Here is a 24,059-nt window from a genome sequence, read left to right as displayed (position 1 = left end):
GAGAAAGCACCCAAGGCGGGCTTATGCTTCTTACTGCGACCCTCCACATCCCCGGTCGTGCTTCTCATTTCTCTCGGGGGCGGCACAGGAGGCCCCACCCTATCGCGGGTGCCGTGGTCTTGGGGTGCGCGCGAGTGGCACCAAGCACCTCCCCTCCAACCAGCCTCCTCGCTGAGGGGAGAAACCGAGACTCTCCCGGCGAGACGAGGCTCGGGCTGGAAGCGGCGTTTTGCCCCCGAAGCGGCGCGTGAGGAGAAGCTAGCGCGCGCCTGGCTCCCAGCGGCTTGTCGCTGATTAGGGAAAGGCGGAGGCAAGAGGCGGCGAGTGGCTGCCGCTGGGCCGGGCTTTGCCGCTCGCGTTGTTTGCTATTGTGGCCGCTGCATAAGTGGCGGCAGCTGCTGCAGCAACGGCAGCAGCGACGGGTCGTTCTAGCGCAGGCCAGGCAGCCTCCCGCGCCTACGCGAGCCCAGCAAAATGGCTTTGTGGTAAGCAAGCCTGCCGTCGGCCTGTCCGTTCTTGAGCTGAAAGAGGAAGGCGCCTCGGCTGCCTTTGCGGCAGAGGCACTTGCCTCGAAGGACGGGGAGGGGCTGGCGCTGGGGGCAAACGTGCGGGGTGGGGCTTGGGCGGTTTCTCTCGCGGCCCGCCAAGCTTGGCGCAAGGCTCTCGGGGCGTGTGGCTAGCTGGCGATGGAGGCAGAAGGCCAGTCTGAACCAATAATGAGCCTTCCTATCTTTCTAGAACACAGAATCTTGCCGTTTCTAGGTCTTGATGGAGGCAGCCACAGACGCTGTTCTTCCTTAAGACAAGGACTGGGGATCGCGGTTACAAAGAAGCCGGAGTTTAGGGGAGCGGGAAGGGCTGCGGGATCTGGCGTGAGGATTTCCCCTGCTCAGTCTGTTTCCTAAAGCAGTGCTAGTTTTCGGCCAGCTGAGATGAAAACCTCCGAAGCTGCTGATCTGGAAGCGAAGGGCAAGCAAAAAGATGGCTCTTGAGATGTGATAGACCTGAAACCCTGTTGCAGTTTTTAAAGTGTCGTTGGAAGGGGCTACTAATTCCAGCTCATAACAGATCCACAGAAGAGAATTCATTTCCCCTCCGCAACTGCCACTTTTCACAGTAGTGCAGCTGTGTAGAATAGGCACAACTCGTTTGGTTGTAATAGCCGCTGGGCACATCCCGTCATCTCCCAGCCGCTTGAGATATGTCGTCCACCCCCCACCCACCCCTAAATAGGCTTTCCTCTTTCAGTGGCAGGTTGTGCCTGCTCTAAGGATTTTACTGCATCTCCGTTCTAGCTCATTCTTCTCCCTGGGCTGCAGCTTTCTCTTTGCCTGCTCTCAGCAGTTTCATAGCTATGTTATTGATCTCAGCAGGGCTTGTCATTTCTATCGTTAGGGCCTTGAATGCATCATGAGGGCTTTCACTGCTTTTCTGGAGGCCAAAGCAATCAAGTAAATAAGTAAGGTCAGGCGGCACTGTGAAGATGTTTGCTTGAGGTGCTGTTTTTTTTCCTAGAGGGTCCATGTTGCCAACATCTGTCATAAAACATGGCTAACATGGCCAGTGTACAAAAATGCTGAAGAAAGCAATGGCAGTCACTAAAATCTAAAATCACAGGTTGTCCTTTGATATAGAAAAGTGAACCCAAACTAACTTAGAATAATGTGTTTATAGGAGAATTACATTCAAAGGTGATTTACTATAAAAATCACATAAAATAAATGGTGACCATTCTGCTTTAAATCCCTCAAAAGAATTCATATGATTAGGGATTGAAATCAGTGATATGATTCTAGGACAGAAGCAGCCCCTGAGGAAACTCATCATCATCTGGAGAAAGTCAGTAGCCCAGGGTGAAAAAAGTCATTAAATCATAGGTTGCAGAGGATATTGTGAAACAGTAGCTACTGTTATGGAAATTGTGAAGCTTGAGTTCCAGTGATTAAAGCACTCATTATTTTTTATACTGGGATTTTTTTGCCTTACATGGATTAATTAGATGAGTAAAGCTCAGTGTTAAGATTGAAACAATGTATTCCATTTCAAATGGATGTTCTTTATAAAATAAATATTGGACCTATATTTATTTATTTTCCCATAATCATGCTAATGTGTATCTTTCAGTGGCCAGCCCTGGAAACATTTTAGGATTATAAGAAATTTAGTATTCCAGTCTTAGGTGTGTTTAATTCAGAATAAGTCCTAATTCAGCAGTCTATTGAGAACATCAGTTTAGTGAATATTGGCATATTGTCGTAATTTGAAATGTGATTGAGGGCTGTTTGATGTGACTCACTAAGTGTGGGGCCATTCTAATATATACTAAACTCAGCTAGCATGTACGTTGGGCAGCTGGAACAGATGTGCATACTAGAAACAGTCATATAATATCTTTCCCCTCCCTCTGTCAGCTAACTTACCCCATTTATTTCACTGGAACTTGTGCAACGGTCTTCCTGTGATAGATCAAGATAGGTAGCCATGTTAGTCTGCCTATAGCAGTAGAAAAGAGCAAGAGTCCAATAGCACCTCTAAGACTAACAAAATTTGTGGTGAGCCACAGGTCACTTCTTCAGATACTGGTCATGTCTTTCTGTGGACATGACCAGTTTTTCATGGTGACAGAAAATCACCACCCATCAGAGTAACAGATTAATTCTTTGATTAATTCATAATCAACAGCACATTTTTTTCAGAATGATGTATGTGGAGAAGCAAGCCAGTTTCACATACCACAGCTAACTTATCCCATCCGTTTAACTTGGGCTAGATGCATGCATCTCCTGTAGGAATAAAGCAATGCACACAAAGTATTGTATGTGCATAGTCCCCAGCCGTGGATCTCAGCATTTAGCACTCAAGACTGTATGTATAGCCTGTACCTGCTTGTCCTCTCCCCATACTGGAGCTTGAGTAGTGTGGGTTTCAACTGAGGAAACTGCATAGGGTGGGTGGGAATTAATTTCCCATTGCTACAGCCCTAATCTAAACCACCATTTCTGCACAGCTGCTTTGAAGTGTAAACTGCCAACGTAAAGTGTAGTTTGACCCTTATAAATTGTGGAGAAGATAAGCTTGGACTTGGCACCTCTTAAACAGGTGAGCAAGCTATTCATATTAACATGAGGTAACTGCTTCCTTCCTGCAGAGTCTGTATTTTCAGTTCTGCATGATTTAACTATATTGCAGGGTTCCCCAGCATGGCACCCATGGATGCATGGTGCCCAGTAGTACCCATCCTAGTGCCTGCCAATGTTTTCAGAAACTTGATAGGGCTGTTGCAAGGCAGTGCTTATTCCTGGCAGCCTTCATGGAAATGAAAGGGTTTTCCACTGCTGTAATAGCAGCCACTGCCACTGGAGAATCAGGAGGACTGATATAAATACCTGCGATTGTGGTTCCATTTCCCCTTCAGCTTTCTTTTTATTCCCTCTTTTCTTTCTCCCACTTCCAGGCTTTCATTCGTTGCTTTTTATTCCTCTTTGGTGATTCTTTTGCAAAGCAAAGAAGGAGGTATTGTATTTGGCTCTCCCTCCTTATGAAATCATTTTGAGGTGGCACCCCTTCTCAGAATTCCAAAGAGGCCCTGGGGGACCCCTGCTAAATTGCTTTGCCCCTTATTTGTGACTATTGTGCATTTAAAGATGAAAGGTGTATTTCATCTACCACTTAGTGTGTGCATTTTTCTGGTGGCATTGAGAATAGCTTTATTATAAACAGCAGCCCATTTCTAACACTAGTTTTACTGCTAGATTGGGATTAAAGGGGGGCTCTTGAGTTTATGGGGATCTTGCAACAGTGACAGGATAATTTAGGGCTAATTTCACAAAAAAGTAATAAAGTGCCAGCAAAAATGCTGCTTTGGAATCATGGAACCCATAGTTAGGATGTGCACTAAGAAAATTTCAGTTCCAGTTCTGGGGATTCCAGAATAATACTGTTCCATTACTAGTTTGTTCCAGGTGGGTTGGTGTTGACTTGAAACTTGTCCGTTTGTTTGTTTTCATGAGTTTTGATCTGTTGCATGCACATTGGCCACATGTGTAGCATGCTGGTTTTTGGAGGGGGGGGGGGATATGAGGATCTGGGACAGCTATTTTTGCACAACCAAAAACTCTATCAACCATTACTCCCCCTCCTAGTCTAAACTAGGGGTGTGCAAGGAAAAAACTTTCGGCTTTCTTGTTTCGGCATTAGCCGAAACAAGAATCTCTATCATTAAAGCCGAAAGCCGAAACAAGAATCTCTTTCGGCTTTCTTTCGGCTTTCGTTCGGCTTTCTTTCGGCTTTTTCTATGGGAAAATGCCTCCGTCTTCCAGGACGCCTGGAGGAGGCATTTTCCCACCGAATAAGCCCAAAATTGGTGGGGACCTTCCTCTAACCCTTCTCTAACAACCACCCAAGTTTCAGACAGATTGGACTTTGGGGGGCCATGTTATGGCCCCCCAAAGCAGGTCCCCCCATCCTCCCATAAGAAAGCGAAGGAGCAGCATATTGTTAGCATGCTGCTGCTAATCTTTCTTCATTATTTCCTATGGGGAAAAATGAAGAGGCAGGCTTCCTTTGCCAGGGGTGGCATTTTGCATGCAAAATGCCCCCTTACCCTCAGGGGCCCTTCTCCCACCCCTCCTCCCACCCCCCACCAAGGCTCAGCCTGCTCCCACTTGGGGGGGGCATTTCATGGCCTCCCCAAGTAGGTCCCCTCAGCCCCCAAAGTCCACCCCTCACAGCCCCACACAAACCCAATTCCCCCCCAGCTGCCACACACAGACCCAAATCCCCCCAGTAGCCCCTCACAGACCCAAATCAACCCCCACCTGCCCCACACCCACCATAACCCCAGGAACAGGCTGGCCTGCCCTCCCCTTTTGGGAACCCCTAAACTCTCTTTCCCAGCGCAATTCCGCACAGACCAGGGGTGCCACAATGGTGGCAGTGCCAAATCGTCCCTGGGAAAGAGCACCTGCCCTGGCACACAGACAACCACCCCCTGACCCCCCCACCACCTGCAGAGAAGGCTGGCCAGCCTGCCCCATTGTTCCCTATGCTGGGAACCAACCTCCCATCAAAGAAGGGAACACACACACAATGATTAAGTTTAAAAAACCTTTATTTTATAATTTTCAAATTACAAGTGGTCAACAAATCACAACATATTACACTTATTGTCCCTCACAGCACAACACAACACAATTAACTACACATCAGAGAATCTTAAAAACAATTTTTCTTTTGAAATGGACAATCTGTAAAGTTTTGAACATTTCCACAGGTTACATAGTAAGCGGGCACAACAGGGCATGGAAACAGAAGCCCACACTAGACAAGATGATCATAATAACTACCAGCCTAATACAACTCTCCCTCCATAAAACGACTTAATGGGGGGGAACCACTGCAACAAAATCCCCCCCCAACCCTCTGGGGCCCTTCTCCCACCCTTCCTCCCACCCCCCACCAAGGCTCAGCCTGCTCCCACTTGGGGGGGGGGCATTTCATGGCCTCCCCAAGTAGGTGCTCTGCTCTCATCTCTACCACTGACAGCTGGGGGAGGCTTGTCTTGCCAGGGGTGGCATTTTGCATGCCAAATGCCACCCTTACCCTCAGGGGCCCTTCTCCCACCCTTCCTACCACCCCCCACCACATGCATTCCTTGACAATCAAGAAATCTGGAGTTAAATATAATGTGCATGTAAGTCCCTCAAAGACAGAAGCAATATGGAGGTAATGATGACCCATTTGATTTCCACAACCTCAGACACAATTAGGGATCCGTTTCCCCTTGGTGGGGGATCCCCCACTCTCATCTATCACCCCCTGTCACTGCTTACCTGGCTGGAGGGGGGAAAGTCAGGGAATGAGCCTTCAAGGTACGCTCCTGGGGCTGCTGCCGTGATGTCACTGATGTCATCTGGCTGCCCTGAGAGTATTCCTGTGCTTTGCAGTGGGCTGATTTGGGCCCTATAGGCCAAAGCAGGATCACTTGTGGCCCAAATCTGCCTGCTGTGAATTGTGCGTGCTCCCCAGCCTTGTGTGATGATCACATCACTTCCTAGAACAGACATCATCATGCCAGAGCATTGCCATGAAATGATCATGCGTGTGTGAACAGTCCCTAAGTATCCTGTAGGCTTCAGTGATGGTATAGTCTGTCAGTAATGTTTTCACACACATTAGAGAGAGAGAGACAGAGAAGGGGGGGAGGCACTGAACCTAGATTATTTCTTCTATTTTACTGTCCCCTTCCAAAGCCAGGGTGGCATTGGCACAATGCCCCCCTCCCCCCGGCCAGAGCCTTAGTAACAGTATGCATTGACAGGCCCATGCATCATAGTCCTTTTTGAGACCCAGCTAAGTTGTGTGCCTTTTGGAGAAAAATGTTCAAGTTGCTGGTGGGGGTATGAACAATTTTTAGATATCCACTGTAGTGCAATGGCTAGAGTGTTGGTCTAGAATCTGGCAGACTCTGATTCTGTGCCTTGTAGGCTTGATGGATGTTCTTGGCTCAGCCTAAGTAAACAATTGTGTTGTGTTTTCCAGAGGCAGTCTAGGTGATTTTGGGGCCCTGGACAAATGTTCTGGACGGGGCCCCAGAACCAGTGCCGCCCCACCACTGGCTCCTTGCCAAGGCCAAGCAATTTGGTCACCTAGGCCCCAGATAGAGTGGGCTGGAGTGCGTTGTTTCCTTCCTCCCCCCCCCCCTCCACCCCCTCCAACAACTAAGAAGGCCATCGGTGGATGTAGTCACTCCCAATGTGAGGCATGGAGCAGCTGTCTATTGTTAGCCTGGTTGTGATGAGGGTGAAACAAATCAAGGGAGAACAGCAATGTGTAAACCACTATAGGTTCCCATGGCGGAGAAAACCGGGGCATAAGATAAACCTTTAATTTGGTGGGGAGGGGGTATATACATTTTATGTGTATGTGTCTGTATGTTTTATGCATTCAAATCACTTATGGTGTACTTTAGAATTATTGAGCTCCAAAATATCCGAAAAACCTTGTCCATGTATTGCAAACCGAAGTCAATCTACCACATCTAGGGTATTCTTCTTTTCCCTACTGCCTTCAATTTTTCCTAGCATTATTGTCTTTTCTAGTGAACCTTGTCTTCTCATGATGTGACATAAGCACTATCATCAATTGATATCTTCAAGGGAGAAAGCAGGCCTGATTTGGTCTGGATGCCACTTACATGTCTTTTTCGGAGTCCATGGTACATGTAAATTGAAACTTTCTTCCCACTTAACAGTATGAATGCGTTTTCTTCCTATGAGCTTTGTCTAAATTTTACTGTACTGATACTGCTCATTTGGCCAAAAGGCCTGCCCTTGAGCAATGCCACATTAAATACTTCATAATAAAAATATGTTTTTAAAACCATTTAAAAGTGTCTTTAAGTGCCATACGCTGATTTAAAAAACATAAGCTAAATGTTTGGGTACACAACCAGATATGTGAATGACTGAAATGCAGCCCAATCCCACTGCTACTTAAAATCCATTTTTGATGGAGGTCTGGATTGTCTTACATTGGTGTCATTGAGCTTGGAATCAGGAACCTGGAAGTGTTCCATGGGGGCTACAACTTTCATTCCAAGGCTAAGAGGGTGGGAACGGGATCTCTCTGGGGTGGCAAACTCTGGCCTTGGAAGTTACTGGCAATTTGGGGGTGGGACTTGTGGAAAGGGAAATCTGAGTAGGGATCTCCCCCAGAATCCATGGTCCACATTTGCCCTCTAAAGAGATTGCCCTTGGAAGCAGCCAGTTTCTCTAGGGAACTACTCTCTCTAACCTGAACTCCAAGCCCAACCAGGAGTTTGGCAGCCCTAGGAAAATTTCAGAAAAAGATGGCAAAGGAGGGCCAGCAACTGATAGAGGCATGGAAGCCCACACCAGGACAGTAGCAGGGGCCTACTTGGGCACAAAGGACGACCAGTGCTCTCATCCCCCATAGTCCACTCCTTACAGCCCCACACAAAACCAGTTCCCCCACCCCAGCTGCCACACACAGACCCAAATCCTCCACTCAGCCCCTCTCAGAACCAAAACCACCCTCAGCTGCCCCACACCCAGTACCCCAGGAACAGGCTGGCCAGCCTGCCCCATTGTTCCCTATGCTGGGAACCAACCTCCCATCAAAGAAGGGAACACAGACACACAATCATTAAGTTTAAAAAAAACTTTATTTTATCATTTTCAAATTACAAGTGGTCAACAAATCACACAACATATTACACTTATTGTCCCTCACAGCACAACACAACACAATTAACTACACATCAGAGAATCTTAAAAACAATTTTTCTTTTGAAATGGACAAACTGTAAAGTTTTGAACATTTCCACAGGTTACATAGTGAGCGGGCACAACAGGGCATGGAAACAGAAGCCCACACTAGACAAGATGATCATAACTACCAGCCTAATACAACTCTCCCTCCATAAAACAACTTAATGGGGGTCAACCACTGCAACAGGGTCCAGCAGAACCTATGTCATTTCCTGTGGCTGTGCTTTCAGTTCAGACACAAAAAGCTGAACTGGGCACTTCCAAGGCACTGGACAATGGTATTTCTGGAGCAGTTCTGCAGAGGTCTCCCCCCACCCCCACACCAGCCTCAGAATTTACCTGGGAACATCTGCGAGAGATCATCATTGGCCGGTGCCCATCCACCACTCTTCCCGCATCCCCCAACCGTGCAAACCCAACATTAACATCAACAATTTTTTTTTGGTTTTTTTTTTTTTAAACGTGAACAGTCCATCAACTCAGAAAACACAGAATAACATTTTTTTTGGTTTTTTTTTTAAACATGAACATTCCATCAACTTTTAAAAAACATAATCACAACGTTTTTTTTGGGTTTTTTCTTTTTTTTACATGAACAGTACATCAACTTTTAAAAAACAGTACAACAATTCTTCTTCATTTTTTTTTTACAAAGATTTCAGCTGATAAAAACACCTAAGCAATCCCTATCTAACCTGTTTCTCCCTCCAGTAGCAATCCATGTTTCTGGGGCATTATTTTTCATAATAAATTTGGTCCCACAGGGTCTGTCTCAGTGATGGGAGATGTTTTGAATACCCTGGGGGGGGGGCTTTCAAATTGCTGGGTGTTTTCCCTTTGCCACTGGTTCCTAACCACCCTCCCTCTACTGGCCGGTTTTAACTCTATATACAGGGTTTTATACAGGGGAGAGCGCGATTCCAAAGGATTGGACTCACAGAGGATGCAGGCCACAAGTTGGGCTCACCTCAGTCACTCTGGAAGTCCAGTCCTGAGAAATCGAAGAGGCGAGAGTTGACCTTCAGGAAGGTCAACTGCTCGACTCTCCATGGGAGAAGGCGAGTGCGAAGTGGGCCGACAATGTCGCCCGCATGTGAAAAGACGCGCTCGCTCTCCACGCTCGTCGGAGGGCATGAGAGCAGCCGCTGCGCCTCGAGGGAGAGGTCCGGCCAGACCGACTCCTTCCTGGCCCAATAGCTGAGCGGATCGGTGGAGAGCGACTCGCAGGGCTCCGCGAGGTAGTCCCTGACCATCGCCTCCGCCGGATCCTCTCTCACGGTCCTCACGACCCCAGAGGGGACGAGGGCCCACCGGAGCATCTCCATCTCCATCGGCACTCCGGTGGTGGCCGCAGGGGGGGCCTGCGCAGAGGGGGCGTCAGAGGGACCCGCACGGCAGGGCCCCTCTTGCGTCCCCCCTGCCGACAGGCGTCCCCTCTTGGCCTGCCTGCGTCTCACCCAAGAGCAGAGCCCGTCTCTGGCTTGGGTGAGGTTCCCGTCCCGCTCGGCGAAAGTGCCCTTTATGCGCGGGTCACACACGGTCGCCAACATGTATGACTCTTCCTTAGTGAGAGGAGTTAGCCTGGCAGCTATGCCCTGCTGCAGCCTTCTCACTAATGCGCGCACCGCTGGAACAAGGTCAGCACGGGGCGCGACCCGGTCTGCAAAGGTGGCCAGATTCCTCTGGAGCGTGTGCACCAGGGGAATGACCAGACCGAGGGTCGCCGTGTCTGACGAGACCGCCACAGTGAAGTCCTTGAAGGGCTTCAGGACCTCCACTGTCTGGGTGACGGTGAGCCAATCCTCCCGGCTGAACTCACCCACCTGACTCGCACCGCGGTTCTCGGAGAGCCACGCGTGGAGTGCGACCTGCTGCTCCACCAAGCGCTCAAGCATGGCGCAGGTGGAGTTCCAGCGAGTGCTAACGTCAGTGATCAGAGCGTGCTCTGGCACACCTGTCCTGACCTGTGTCCGGCGCAGTTCGTGCGTGGCCTTCACGCTGCGCGAGAAGTGACCCGTGAGCCTCCGACATTTCTGGATAAGTAATTGGAGTTCACGGGTCCGGGTATCCACGGGTTCCTTCGAGGAGCCCAACCCCAGCGCATCTCTCACCACTAGGTGAAGCTTGTGAGCGGCACAGTAGACGCTCTCTCGGCTCACTAGATGCGCCGCTGCCCTCATGTTCTTGCCACCGTCCGTCACCATGCATCCCACGGTGGCGGGTCCCTGGCCTATCCACTCGTCCAACTGTCTTCGCAAGGTGGCAGCGATGTTCTCCGCCGTGTGGGACACGTCGAGCACCTCGGCGTGAAGCAAGGCCTTGCAGTAGCCGGCCTGGCGGTCTCCCATCCTTCCCTGTCTAGCTGTGCTAGGCACCTCCCCCCGGCCCCCACCCAGAACCGACTCGGGTTCCCACCAGTGAGCAGTAAGCGAGAGGTACGCTTGCTGCACACTTGGGCAGATCCAGATGTCCGATGTGAAGTGCACAGTTCTCCCGGCAACCCGGGACAGCTGTGCCTTCACATGATCCCTGGCAGCCCTGTAAAACGAGGGCACCACCGATCTGCTCAACGACGTGCGAGCAGCGACGGCGTACCAGGGAAAGCAATCTCGGAGCAGCCCTGAGAAGCCGAAGTCTTCAACTACGGAATACGGTTGTCCATCCACTGCTATCATATTGACGATGTGGCGCGTGATGCGCCTGCTCGCCCTCCGGATCCCCTCTCTGGGCACACTAGCGCCCTGCATACCAAGCATCTCCGGGAGAGAGGCTTGGCGTCCCTTTCCTGCAGGTACCCTTAGGGGGAGAGCACCAGAGGAGCCTGCCTCCTTCTGGCTAGCTGGCGGCCGTGCGGCGCCACTCGAACCCTCCTCCCGAAGAAGCACCGCCTGGTGGTGCCTCTTCATATGGTACCTCATCCCAGACGTGGAGAGATGCCGCACATCTTTGCCACGGCTGACGCGCTGCCTACAATACAGGCACAGGGCTGCTCGGGGATCCTCCGCTGTCTGGAAGTGCTTCCAGATTTCGGAGGAAAAGGGCATCCCACGCTTCCAAGGAGAAGCGCTTTCTGGATCACCCTGAGGCACCTCCTGTGAGGTGCTCTGGCCGGACACACCGTGTCCCACTCTCGGCCGGGCAGGTGGGGATGGACGAGGCTGAAGGGGCAGAGATGTGGGCTCTTCCACCACAGTCTCTGCCTCTTCCTCCCGCATCCTCTCCTCCTGCACAGCCGTGAGAGGTCTGCTGCTGGCCTCAGAGGAAACTGGGGTGGACCGCCCCAGGGGGGGTCTCACGGGCAGTTCCTCCAACATCCTCTGGGTTCCTGGGGTGAGCGGGAGCGCAGGGAAAGTCATGTGCTCCGCGCCCATCCCAGGAGACACCGCATGCTGCCCCTCCTCCAGCAGCTGGCTCACAACCACTGGAGGAGGAGGAGCCTCAGCAGCAGGCCCCCGCCCAGTGCCAGCACCTGCCTCACGCCTCTGGGTTGGGGGTGGCCCTCCAGCAGCTGCCTCAGGAAAGAGAGTCTTGCGAACCCTCTTCCTGTCACCAGAAGCCAGGCTGGTGAACGGCAGCAGCGCAGGGGAGGGCCTCCTCCGCTCAGATGGGGGGGCTGCCGCAGCAGTCCCCCTCCCCCTCCCCTCCTCCCCTCTAGATTTCTCCCTAGCCTTTCCCCCGGGGCCCCTCTCTGCTTTCCTCTCTGACATACTTTCCCCTCCCGAAATCTACCCTAACTAATCAGAAAAGATTTGGAAAACAAAGGTCAACTTTGTTTTCAAGACCTAACTAACCTGCTCTAAATCTGTGCTTCTAGTGGCTCTGTGACTTGGAGATGAACAATCAAGTGCCTTTTTAAGCAACCCTATTTATGTCAGGGAACCTGAGCCTGCCAATCAGCTGAATTCCTCTGGAATTGAGCTGGCCCTAAACCCCAATAACAGAGGTGACTAAGCCTTAAACACTCACACACTAGTATGCCCGGGCCGGCCTGGCACCACCATGGGTGCCAGAGATGGGCAGTGGAAACCTAGTTATGGGGGCACTAATGGGAAGCCTATTGACAGCTATTACAAATTTTTATATATATATATATATATATATATATATATATATATATATATATATATATATATATATATATATATATATATATATATATATATATATATATATATAATTCAAACCTAACACTCACTCACTAATGCTTTCCCTGCTGAGTCCCTATTTAGTTTTTTTAAAAAAACTAGGCTTGGTTTCCCTAATAATTATGTTGAGGGCAATTATCCACTGATCACCTACCAACTGGCCTACCTACCTAAGAGACACTATTTAGCGGGACCAATGTATCTGTGGTATGTCGGTGTGGGGTGTGGATGTGGTGTTTTGAAGATGAGCCTCCCCCCTCCCAAGCTAGCAAGAACCCACCCCCAAGCCCACCCAAATATGAACCCGGACTCGCTCACTAACACCAGTCCTGCAGTCCAGCGATGTTCAGGCGGTCTTGCAGCTGGTCCTCCTCTCCTCCGCGATGCTGTCAAGAAAATTGGAAATGTTAACAGAGTCAACACCACACGCCACACACGCAACCCCCAAAATTCAAGGCCCCGTTGCACAAGCCAAGTCAGCCCCCCCCCCCCTGAAAGGCTAGGGCCAACCAGCAGCAAAACAAAACACATCCACCCAGCAGAGCTTCTGGCCTGTGCAGGCCAAAAGCTGGCACACTCATTTTTAAGTCCTGTGAAACAGTAGTTCAAGCCCACCCCACACTCAAACTTGACAAATGAAACATGAAAGAAAGCAGGCACTGCAATCAATGCTGCCCCCCCCCTAACCCCCAAACAATGTCCTCTTGCCCAACCAGAAAATGCCCCCCCTAGCCCAAGCCATAAAGACCGAGCCAAAGCATATGCTCGCAGGTAGGCACAGCAGCAGACATAAGCTCAAAAAACAAATTTTACAACAACCCTACCAGTCCACCACTACAGATGTCCAGCAATGTTGATCCTCCACGCAGAGATCTGCAGGCCGATGTCCACCAAGTGCAGTCCAGTCCAGAAGAGGTCCACCAACGATAAACAACCTGATTGTGAAGCAAAACAGTGAGTGCCAGGCCAGCAAACGGGAAGGGTTACCAAAGCCGGAGCAGCAGGCCTGTAAGTGGGCCGCAGGCTGGCACAGTTGTTCAGGACGGAGCCTGTTGGAAAGCCTTGGAAGCAGGGGGCCAGACACAGGAAAAAAAGCCCACACCATTCCAGTTTGTGAAGCACAACTGTGAGTGCCAGGCCAGCAACCAAAAAGGGTTACCAAAGCCGGAGCAGCAGACCTGTGTGTGGGCCACAGGCTGGCACAGTTGTTCAGGATGGAGCCTGTTGGGAAGCCTTGCAAGCAGGGGACCAGACACAGGAAAAAAGCCCACACCATTCCAGTTTGTGAAGCAAAACTGTGAGTGCCAGGCCAGCAACCAAAAAGGGTTACCAAAGCCGGAGCAGCAGACCTGTGTGTGGGCCACAGGCTGGCACAGTTGTTCAGGAGCCTGTTGGGAAGCCTTGCAAGCAGGGGGCCAGACACAGGAAAAAAGCCCACACCATTCCAGTTTGTGAAGCACAACTGTGAGTGCCAGGCCAGCAACCAAAAAGGGTTACCAAAGCCAGAGCAACAGACCTGTGTGTGGGCCACAGGCTGGCACAGTTGTTCAGGACGGAGCCTGTTGGGAAGCCTTGGAAGCAGGGAACCAGACACAGGAAAAAAGCCCACACCATTCCAGTTTGTGAAGCAAAACTGTGAGTGCCAGGCCAGCAACCAAAAAGGGTTACCAAAGCCAGAGCAACAGACCTGTGTGTGGGCCACAGGCTGGCACAGTTGTTCAGGATGGAGCCTGTTGGGAATCCTTGCAAGCAGGGGGCCAGACACAGGAAAAAAGCCCACACCATTCCATTTTGTGAAGCAAAACTGTGAGTGCCAGGCCAGCAACCAAAAAGGGTTACCTTAGCCAAAGCAGCATACCTGTGTGTGGGCCACAGGCTGGCACAGTTGATCAGGACGGAGCCTGTTGGGAATCCTTGCAAGCAGGGGACCAGACACAGAAAAACAAGCCACACCATTCCAGATTGTGAAGCATAACTGTGAGAGCCAGCCAGAAGAAAGGCACCAAATACACCCAGCAGAGCTTCTGGCCTGTGTAGGCCCAAAGCTGGCACACTCTTGTTTTAATCTTAAAACAGTAGATCAAGCTTAAAGAAGGCAAGCACAACAACCAATGCTGAACCCCCCCCCCACCATCAAACATTGTCTGCCCAACCTGTCCCCCAGGCCATGCCAAGAATAAACTGCAACACCTTTTTGCAGAGGCAGGCCACAGCAGCACATTGCCCAGCATCAAAAAAATTTTCAAAAATTTTAAAAAAGCCTACCAGGTGTCCTCTCAGGATGTCCAGCAGCACAGTTGATCCTCCAGGCAGATGTCCTCCAGGCTCCAGGTGCAGTGCAGTCTCTCTTCTTCTTCTCTCTCGGTCAGCAGCAGCAGCAACAGAGGTGCTCCAGACAGTCTAGCTCCAAATTTAAACCCCCTGCTGCAGCCTCAGCCAAAGATTTAAATCTATTGGCTGGCATGAAAATACAGCAGAGGGATTGGTGACTCCTAAAGTCCCCCCTCCCCTGCCTTTCCCCACCCACACTCCAAGAGTCACCCTCCTCCTGCTCCCCCTCCCCTACCTGTTAGTTTTGGCGGGAATCTCTGCTGCTTTGCAAATGCAAAGTGCAATGCAATGCTTGCACCTTGCATTTGCAAGGCAAAGCAGGATTCCCTATCCTCCTTTGCAAGATGGGTGGGGGGTGACAGAAGGAGTGAGTGATTCACTCCTTCTCCCCCCCTCCCCTCTTCTAAGAGCCTGCAGGAAGCCTTTGCTTCCAGCAGGATTTTGCTAGCCGCTTGCTAAGGCAAACGGCTAGCAAAAACAAAATGGCGATTCTCGAATGCCGAAAGAAAGCCGAAAGAAGCCGAAACGTTTCGGCTTTTTTTCTTTCGGCTAAGCCGAAACGTTTCGGCTTCCTCCAAAACGTTTCGGCTTATCCGAAAGAAGCCGAAACACTTTTGTTTCGGCTTTCTTTCGGCATTCGGAAAGCCGAAACGCACATCCCTAGTCTAAACCATTGAGCCATTGAATTTTTCCTCAAGCACCATAACACACACATACAACAATGGACCAGTAGAAGGCAAGTGTTGATTTGCAGCAGAAGTGGGGATCTCCCTTTGCTTCAGCTTGTGCACTAAAAAATCCCTGTGTGTTCACACTTTAACCCCTTCATATTGCGGCAGGTTCCAGGGTTGACACTCAGTTGAAAGAGGACATTGTCCAGACTTCTTGTGCCTATTAACCAGTGTGAGCTGGAAGCTTGCCACTGAGTGCACAGGTGGCTTCATGTTATAGGTCAAAATTAATATGGATAAACCCTTTCAGCTAAAAGAGTTGTCCACCATGAGTAACCTTAATATAGAAAAATTAGTGTTCCAAGAAAGAGCCCCATGGCACAGAGTGGTAAGCTGCAGTACTGCAGCCTGAGCTCTGCTCACGACCTGAGTTCGATCCTGGTGGAAGCCAGGTTCAGGTAGCTGGCTCAAGGTTGACTCAGCCTTCCATCCTTCTGAGGTCGGTAAAATGAGTACCCAGTTTCCTGGGGGTAAAATGTAGATGACTGGGGAAGACAATGGCAAACAAAAAGTCTGCCAAGAAAAGTAACAAAAGTCTGCCAAGAAAACGTCGTGATGCAACGTCCCCCAGTGGGTCAGTAATGACTTGGTGCTTGCACAGAGGTGGTGGTGGTGGTGCTTTCAGTATTTTTCATTATTTTTATTGTTAGATGAAGGTGAACATTGTAAAAAACAGATGCTGCACCCGGACAGTTGTTTTACTGCTTGTTTCATTTTTAAAAGAAATAAACTTGTGATGCTTGAGATAAGGTTTTCTAGAGCACTGCCATTTTATCAGCTTTCAAATAGGATTAGACAGATTCATGGATCAGAGGTGGCTACTGGCCATGGTGACTGAAATGAATCTCATATATAGATGCAGCAAATCTCTGAATACCTAGGTTAGGATGCAGCTTCAGGGGAAAGTCCTGGCCTTTATCCTCTGTATGTTTGGCTCTCCGGGGCAACTGGTTGACTGCTGTGTGAAACAATAAATGGACCTCTGGTCTGATCCAGCAGGCTGTACTGACGTTCTTACATTCAGTGTCACTGCCATAATGAAGACAGAAAGGGACACTTGAAAAAATAAAAATAATGTTAATATCTTGTGTGTAGATACTTGTGGTGGTGATGACTGAAAGGAAACCCTGACTAAATAAACTGCTTTTAAAAGAGCAGATATAGGAAATGATGGAGCATATACACTTAGAATTCTGACAGTTTGATTTAAAGGTAATTCAAAATGTAACAGGTGGATTTCAGGCACACTGCTCCAGTGTTTCATATTTAATGCAGCAACAAAACTCTGGGCTGAGAGCAATTCTTAAAGCTTTAGGCAACCAATCAATTTGTTTAAAAGTACTTTGCTGGAAAAGAAGTCTGATTGTTTTTTTAAAAAAAAGAAGTCATATTCAAGTATATTTATTGTCTCCCACAACATGAGAGCTTATGTTTTCCTAAGAGCTAAAATTGGAACAAACTTTGTTCATTCAAATATTGTTTGCTGCCATCATTATACATTCTGTATTATTTTTGTGTGTGTAGATATATGTCTTGTGTAAATGTTAGCATGTGTTTGTTTGCTTTATGTTGTTTTGGCTTTGGTTAAATTACTAATAAATTTGGCTTTATTAACCCTAACCCTTGCTAATAAATTCACTCATACCTATATAAGTAACTTGCAGAACAAAGCAAATAATTGTTTGCACATTTGATTTGATTTTGTAAAATAGAAGCAATTTTTTTCAATCATTATTGTTTAGAGGCAACGAATAAATTAATTTTATAAACAAATAATATCCAGCGTATATATAATGCTTGTTCCATGTGTCTAGAAACTGGATGATTAGCTCTGCATAAAGCAGACAGAATGGAGAGATGTAAATACCAGTCTTTACATTTCAATAATGAATGTCATTGCAACCAGAATTTGCAATTAAGTAAAGCCAATAAATACTACAGAAGGAAACAGAGATGGTACAAAGAATGTAGATGTAGTTTTGACGAAATCACCTGAGAAGAAGATTGTGTATTGAATGACACACACCTTTGGCCATCACCAAGACTTAGATTGGAAATATCCCATGAGCTAATTTGTGTATTCTGTTTAGGTCTTGGTTCACAGAATCACAGAGTTGGAAGGGGCCATACAGACCTTCTAGTCCAAACCCCTGCCCAATGCAGGATAGCCTAAAGCATCCCTGACAAATATTCATCCAGCCTCTTCCTGAAAACTACCCATGAAAGGGAGCTCACCACATCCCTAGGCAGCTGATTCCACCTTTGAACTACTCTGACTGTGAAAAAGTTTTTCCTAATATCCAGCTGGTACCTTTCTGCATGCAATTTATGCCCTTTGCTTCGGGTCCTATCCTCTGCTGCCAACTGGAACAGCTCCTTGCCCTCCTCCAAATGACAGCCTTTCAAATATTTAAAGAGAGCAATCCTGTCCCCCCTCAATCTCCTCTTCTCCAAACGAAACATTCCCAAGGCCCTCAGCCTTTCCTTGTAGGGCTCAGTCTCCAGACCCCTGATCATTCTCGTCACTCTCTTCTGGGAGTTATTTCTGAGCAGACCTGCTTTGGATTGCTTCCATAAGCACATACGTTTAAGAAAAGCCTTCCGCTGCTCTGGAACTCTCTTCAGAGAATGTCTGTTGTCTCCCCTCTCATTTAAGCCGAACTCCTGACCTCCTTATGTGAGAAATGTGCTATAATTGAAAACATCTCTAAGTAGAAATAGAACCACAATATTCATCTTGAAGCAAACATTCTGAAGCAGTCCTCACAGTGGTAAATGTTTCAAATGGTCAGTAGTCAGAACTTCCAGTAAGTCAATTGCATTTGTTGTTAGAAGGAAGTGTCTCTGTGAATATTCCAGAGGATAACAGGCTTAGGGGTCTTATAAAAGGCAGTGTTTTGGTAAGCAGCGAAATTCCCACTGCTCTTTGTTAATAATTTTTATTTAATGTTTTATTATGTGACTGATATTTTAACCAGTTAAATGTCAAGTGTAGTTCTGTATTCCCATGAGTAATATAATTCTCCTAGTAGAAAAAAATACCTGGTTTCCTTCAGGGTACGGGAGAACTGTTTTTCCTTAGCTTTAAAGACAAAATGTGTGGTGAATGTGCAATGAGAAATCTTCATAGAGATCCTCACCCACTCAAGCTCTTTTGGCTCTATCAGATATGTGTGGGCCTAGGGTTCCATATTTGTACTGTATTGGAGGAAGAGAGTGCACAGTGAGATAACGGATAATGCCAGCTTTGTGACCATAGACTAACTCTAAGTTATTGGTTGCTTTTGATGATAATGTGTTGATTTATAGACACAGGCATCTTCTGCTTAGAAAAGAGTGATTCTACTGGGATTATTGTCCATAATCCTATAAATAGTTTCTCCTTTGACTTAATGTTCCACAGTAGCTAAGCAGTCAATTCCACTTTCATTGAAATGAATAAGCCTCAATGTAGGAGTAAATAAAGTAATCAACTTCTATTGAGAGCTAATGGAAGATGTTTGTCAATTAAATATATTTCTTAAAACACTGTATTTAGTCTTTTCTGGGCTTCCTTAATTACCTGAAGCTATCTGCTGTTCTATAAGAATAGAAATTTATGTGCCAAGATTTCTGTGACTTCACAAAATCAGAACTATGCCACTGAGGTAGCATCACAAGCTGACTAAAGCATTAGACCAGCACAGCAGAATGAGTGCTGGCAAGACCTGATGATGCTATGTAAAACACAGCACTAGCATTTTAAAACCCACCTCCAAAAATCTATGCAGATACTGGAAGCGAATATTTATTGCTTAATTGGAATCAACAACACTTAAACTCACCTTGGGACAGTCAAATACTAGTGAATATTAATTACACATGTAGCTCCTACTGAGATCTTAGAACAGGGTTCCGCAATGTGGTGCCCACCTGTACTTCCCTTGGCATACATCAAGCTTTTCAGAAAGTGGTCAAACCCGTTGTAAGTCAGGGCTTGTTATTGGCTGCTCTCAGTTAAATGAAAGGGTATCCCACTGGAAGATAAGGAGGTCTGATAAGCATCTGTGCTTTCCTTAGTGTGTGGTTCCATTCCTCTTTGAGAATTTCCTTCTTCCCAGGATGTATGAGGAGGGATGTATTCTATTTGCCTCTGTCTCCTGTAGCAGCCATTTGGGGTTTGGCTCCAGCTCTTGTGTCGGCCATTTTGGGGCGGCATCGCCCCTCTCAAAATTCCCAAGATGCTCACAGGCACAAAAAGGTTGGGGTGGCTTTGACTCTTACTCAAAACAACGTTCAGTTGTTTTCTTGTCAGAACCCAAATTTACACTTTTTTTTTTGAATTTTTTTTTATTTTTAATATCTAAAACAGAAATCTACAAAAGTACTAGGAAAGGGGAAAAGGGAAAGAAGAAAGAAAAAGGGAAGGAGGGCTGGAAAAAAGGGGGGTTACATACAAACAATAAACACTACACTACAATGTTTTCCCTTCATACTGCCATGGTTAAAAATTTAAGCCTTCATAAAGTAATGATGGAGTGGTTGACCTTGCAAAATACAAAATACAACCCATATTAGATTTTTCTTCCCCCCCCCCCCCGGGCCTCGGACGCAGTTCTCTCTGAGCAGCTACAGCCACTGCGCTCACTGCCTCCCCCCTCCCTCCAGGCTTCGAGTCTTCTTCATTTTGCATGGTATCTTGCTCGAATTCTTGATTTTTGTCCACAAAATCCCTTAGCTGATCCTCTGAGTTTATCTTGTAGGCTTGATCTTTATAATTAAACCAAATTCCTTCCGGAAATAGCCATTTATACTTTATCCCTCGTTCCCTCAGGAGAGCTGCGAGCTTTTTGTACTTAAATCTTCTCTTCCGAACTAGAAATGGAACGTCCTTCAGTATCTTGACTTTATTTCCCAGAAAGTCCAAGTCCGCATTATAAGAACCCAAATTTACACTTAACCACATTTTCATATCTTTAGTGGCTAAGAAACCTACAGACAACATTTTTCTGTAGTTTACAATTTCTGCTTTGAATTCAGTTTTTAGTCATTTTTCTAAACATGCAGGATTTGAGTCCAGTGGAACGTTAGAGACCAACAAAATTTTCAGGATATAAGCTTTTGAGAGTCAACGCTTTCAAAATGGAGATCCCTGAGCCTTTATAACCCAGTCAGGAGGTGGGTGAAGCAAAAGGATTCATGAAGTATATGTACAATGCAACTTGATAAGAGCAGAAATTAGCATATTTAGTGAGATTAGATCCTTGTTCAGCCCTGGGATTCACTTGTTCAGAACTTGTTCAACTCGAGTCCTGCAATCTCACATTGTAATATGCCCTTGAAGTTTCTTCATTTGAGGACAGCCACTTTTAGGTCAGCAATGGAATGTCCGGGAAGATTAAAATGTTCTCCCACTGGTTTTTAAGTGTTGTAATTTTTAATGTCAGATTTATGTCCATGCAGGGCTTTTTTTCAGGGGGAACGCGGGGGAACGGAGTTCCGGAACCTCTTGAAAATGGTCACATGGCTGGTGGCCCTTCTCCCTGATCTCCAGACAGAGGGGAGTTGAGATTGACCTCCGCGCTGCTCAGCGCCACCAGCCATGTGACCATTTTCTCTGAGGGCAACCCACTGAGTTCCACCACCTCTTTTCCCAGAAAAAAAGCCCTGTGTCCATGTATTCTTTTGCATAAGAACTGATGTTTGTCCAGTGTAGAGAGTGGAAGGGCATTGCTGACTCTTGATAGCATGTATAACATTGGAAGACGAGTAAGTGAATGAACCTGCAACGGGGTAACCGGTGTTAAGTCCAGTGATTGTGTTGTCAGAGTGAATATGGGGACAGAGCTGACATACTGGTTTGTTGTGGGCTGTGATCCCAGAGTCAGTGTTAAGAAGTACATTATTGTGAGTGAGATTGTTTAAGATTAGGAGCCTGTATGTGGGTGAGAAAAAGTTTGCCTCCTGATGCTTCTAAGAGAAAAATATCCTTGTCCAGCATAGGTTGCAAGTCATTAATGATGCGTTGAACTGGTTTGAGCTGAGAGTTGTATGTGACGACAACGCAACAAACAGTGGCATTCTGTTCTTTCGTATAGGCATATCTTTTAGCAGGTTATCCCTTGGTATCATTCTGGCTTTTCTGACCTGTTTCAGCTGAGTTGCAGACTAACATGACTACCTACCTGAAACTATTTTCTAAACATGTCAATTGTGCAGGTAATGAAATAAATTAGGCTTGAAATCTTATCTTGTACTATAATTACTAATAACATAGCTTCTCTTTCAGATGTTGGTAATAGCACAGATTTGTTTGCTTTCAGTAGTGTTAGAGCTGATGGGAAGAAAGCCTAGCTCTTAGTATCTGTTTACTGAATTGAAATTCAGCAGACATTATCACATTCTGAGGTTACAGCTCAGAAGCCGAAAGGAAGAAGGAACCCAAAGATGTTTCAGCCACAAATCTTTGATGAACGTGGATAATGTAGGTCAGTCATGGGTTTTCCTTTTAAGAATAGGAGCGGTGAATTCAACCTGCTGGGGTAGTAACCCAGCAATTCTTTGTACAATGAAAGAGAATTTTAAATTTGAGATTGAAATGGATTCAAATGGATGGATAGTTAAGGGGGGAAATAGTACTTGAAGAAAACTTGTAGCATGCAAACTATAAAATTTAAGTGATATTCTGCTTTGTTAATAATAAAATCATTTGCTGACGCTTGATAAATTTGTAGCTTCCTCAAAAATACGTAACTTCATATCTAGGTTATATTTTACATATCTATGCTACGCAGTAAGCTGAAATTTGGCTCTTCATATAGTGTCATAATGGCAAGGAAGATTCCACCATTAAGATATTATTCATTTATTTGTAGAATTTTTGTTGGATAATAACACTTAGCTAAGTCCTTGCAGTTGCAGTTGCTTCAAGTAGCAAACAAAAATCTGTTTCGATTAGTAAACGATCAGTCAATAAAACAGAACCAGCATAATTAAAGCATCAGTAAAAGGTCACTAAGTGACTTTTCTACTTTAAAAAGCAGCCATGAAACAATTTTGTAGAACAGCAGAAGACAAAATGAACCATCAGCAAAACCAAACAAAATAAACATCCTAAGAACAGCACTGCTTGATTAGACTGGTGGTTCATCTATCCAGCATACTATTTCACACAACAACCAATGAGTTGACCTGAACAGCCAACAAACAGCATAGAAGCCAAGGCCTTCCCCTGATACTGCCTCATAGTACTGGTATTCAGAGGGTTGCTGCTTCTGTATATGGAGGCTTCTTTTACTCACCAGGGCTACTAGTCATTGATGGACCTATCCTCTATGAATCTTTCTAATTCTTCCTTAAAACCATCTGTGTGAGAGGCTATCATTATGTCCGCTGACAGTGAAATCCACAATTTAATTACTTGTTGAGTAAAGAAGTATTTCCTTTTGTCTGTTTAACCCTATTGCAGGCTGGCCCAGTCTCGTCAGATCTTGAAAACTAAGCAGGGTCAGCCTTGGTTAGTAATTCGATGGGAGACCACCAAGGAAGTCCAGGGTCGTTATGCAGAGTCAGACAATGGCAAACCCCCTCAGAACTTCTCTTGCCTTGAAACCCCTACAGGGTCACTGTAAGTTGGCTTCAACTTGGCGGCACTTTCCACAACCAAAAGCTTTTGCAAATCAACTTCATTGGGTGTCCCCAAATTCTAGGATTGTGGGAGAGGGAGAAAAAAATGCTTTTTGTCCCCTTTCTCCTCCCCATGCATGATTTTATAAACTTCTACCATGTGCTTAGCCATCTTTCTTCTAGGCTGGAAAGTCTCCACCACTTCAGACTTTCCTCACAGGAAAATTGCTCTGACCACCTGACTATTTTGGTTGCCCTGTTCTGTACTTTTTCAGCTCTGTGGTATCCTTTTTGAGATACGGCAACCACCGTGTGCAGAATGAGGCACAACATAGATCTGGGGCATTACAATTAGAGATGGGCACGAACCAGAAAAAAAAGAACCATGTGGTTCGTGGTTCATCATGTTTCACGAACTTTCACGAACCTGCCCTGTTTATGAATTGGTTCGTTTTGGTTTGTGAAAATGTCACTTATAGGCCAGCAAATCACCACTTCCGGGTTAGCAAAAGGCCTGCAGGTAATCCATCCCCTCTTGCCTAGGAAACTGATTGATTGGTGCCAGGCTGTCTGCAGTGATGAACTGAAAAACGAACCAAACAAACCAGCCTAAAGTTTGTGGCGGTTTGTCAGAAATGGGATCTGACGAACCGATGATTCACGAACCATGAACCAGCCTGGTTCATCACGAATTTTGGTTCATATTTCGGTTTGTGCCTGTCTCTAATTACAATATTGGCTATTTATTCTCAGTCACTTTCTAATCTTAGTCTCAGCCAATTCAAAACCCATCAGCATATAATTAAAGTTAGGATTTTTTTTGTTCCAATTGCACTCCCAACATTAAACTTGATTTGCCACATTGTAGCCCACCAACCCAAGTTAGAGAGATCCTCCTGTAGCTCTTCACAATCTGCCTTGGCTTTTACCATCCTGAATCATTGTGTGTCATCCGC

General features: G+C 46.7%; 1 protein-coding gene across 3 annotated transcripts in view; it reads left to right on the top strand.

The window, feature by feature from the left end:
- Positions 1–228: 228 nt before the first annotated feature.
- Positions 229–24,059, top strand: part of STAMBPL1 (STAM binding protein like 1) — a 42,944-nt gene continuing 19,113 nt past the window's right edge. For 2 of the 3 annotated variants that reach the window (XM_054983448.1, XM_054983446.1), the window contains exon 1: positions 229–485. The gene's annotated coding sequence lies outside the window, so the exon portion shown is untranslated. Of the gene's footprint in view, positions 486–22,945; positions 23,105–24,059 lie in introns of all 3 variants that reach the window. The other variant, XM_054983447.1, reaches the window with a different exon arrangement.

This window comes from Eublepharis macularius, chromosome 6 (genome assembly GCF_028583425.1).
Source record: "Eublepharis macularius isolate TG4126 chromosome 6, MPM_Emac_v1.0, whole genome shotgun sequence".
NCBI lineage: Eukaryota > Metazoa > Chordata > Lepidosauria > Squamata > Eublepharidae > Eublepharis > Eublepharis macularius.
Note: the sequence above shows the minus strand (reverse complement) of the source record. Positions and strands in the feature narration are given on the sequence as shown.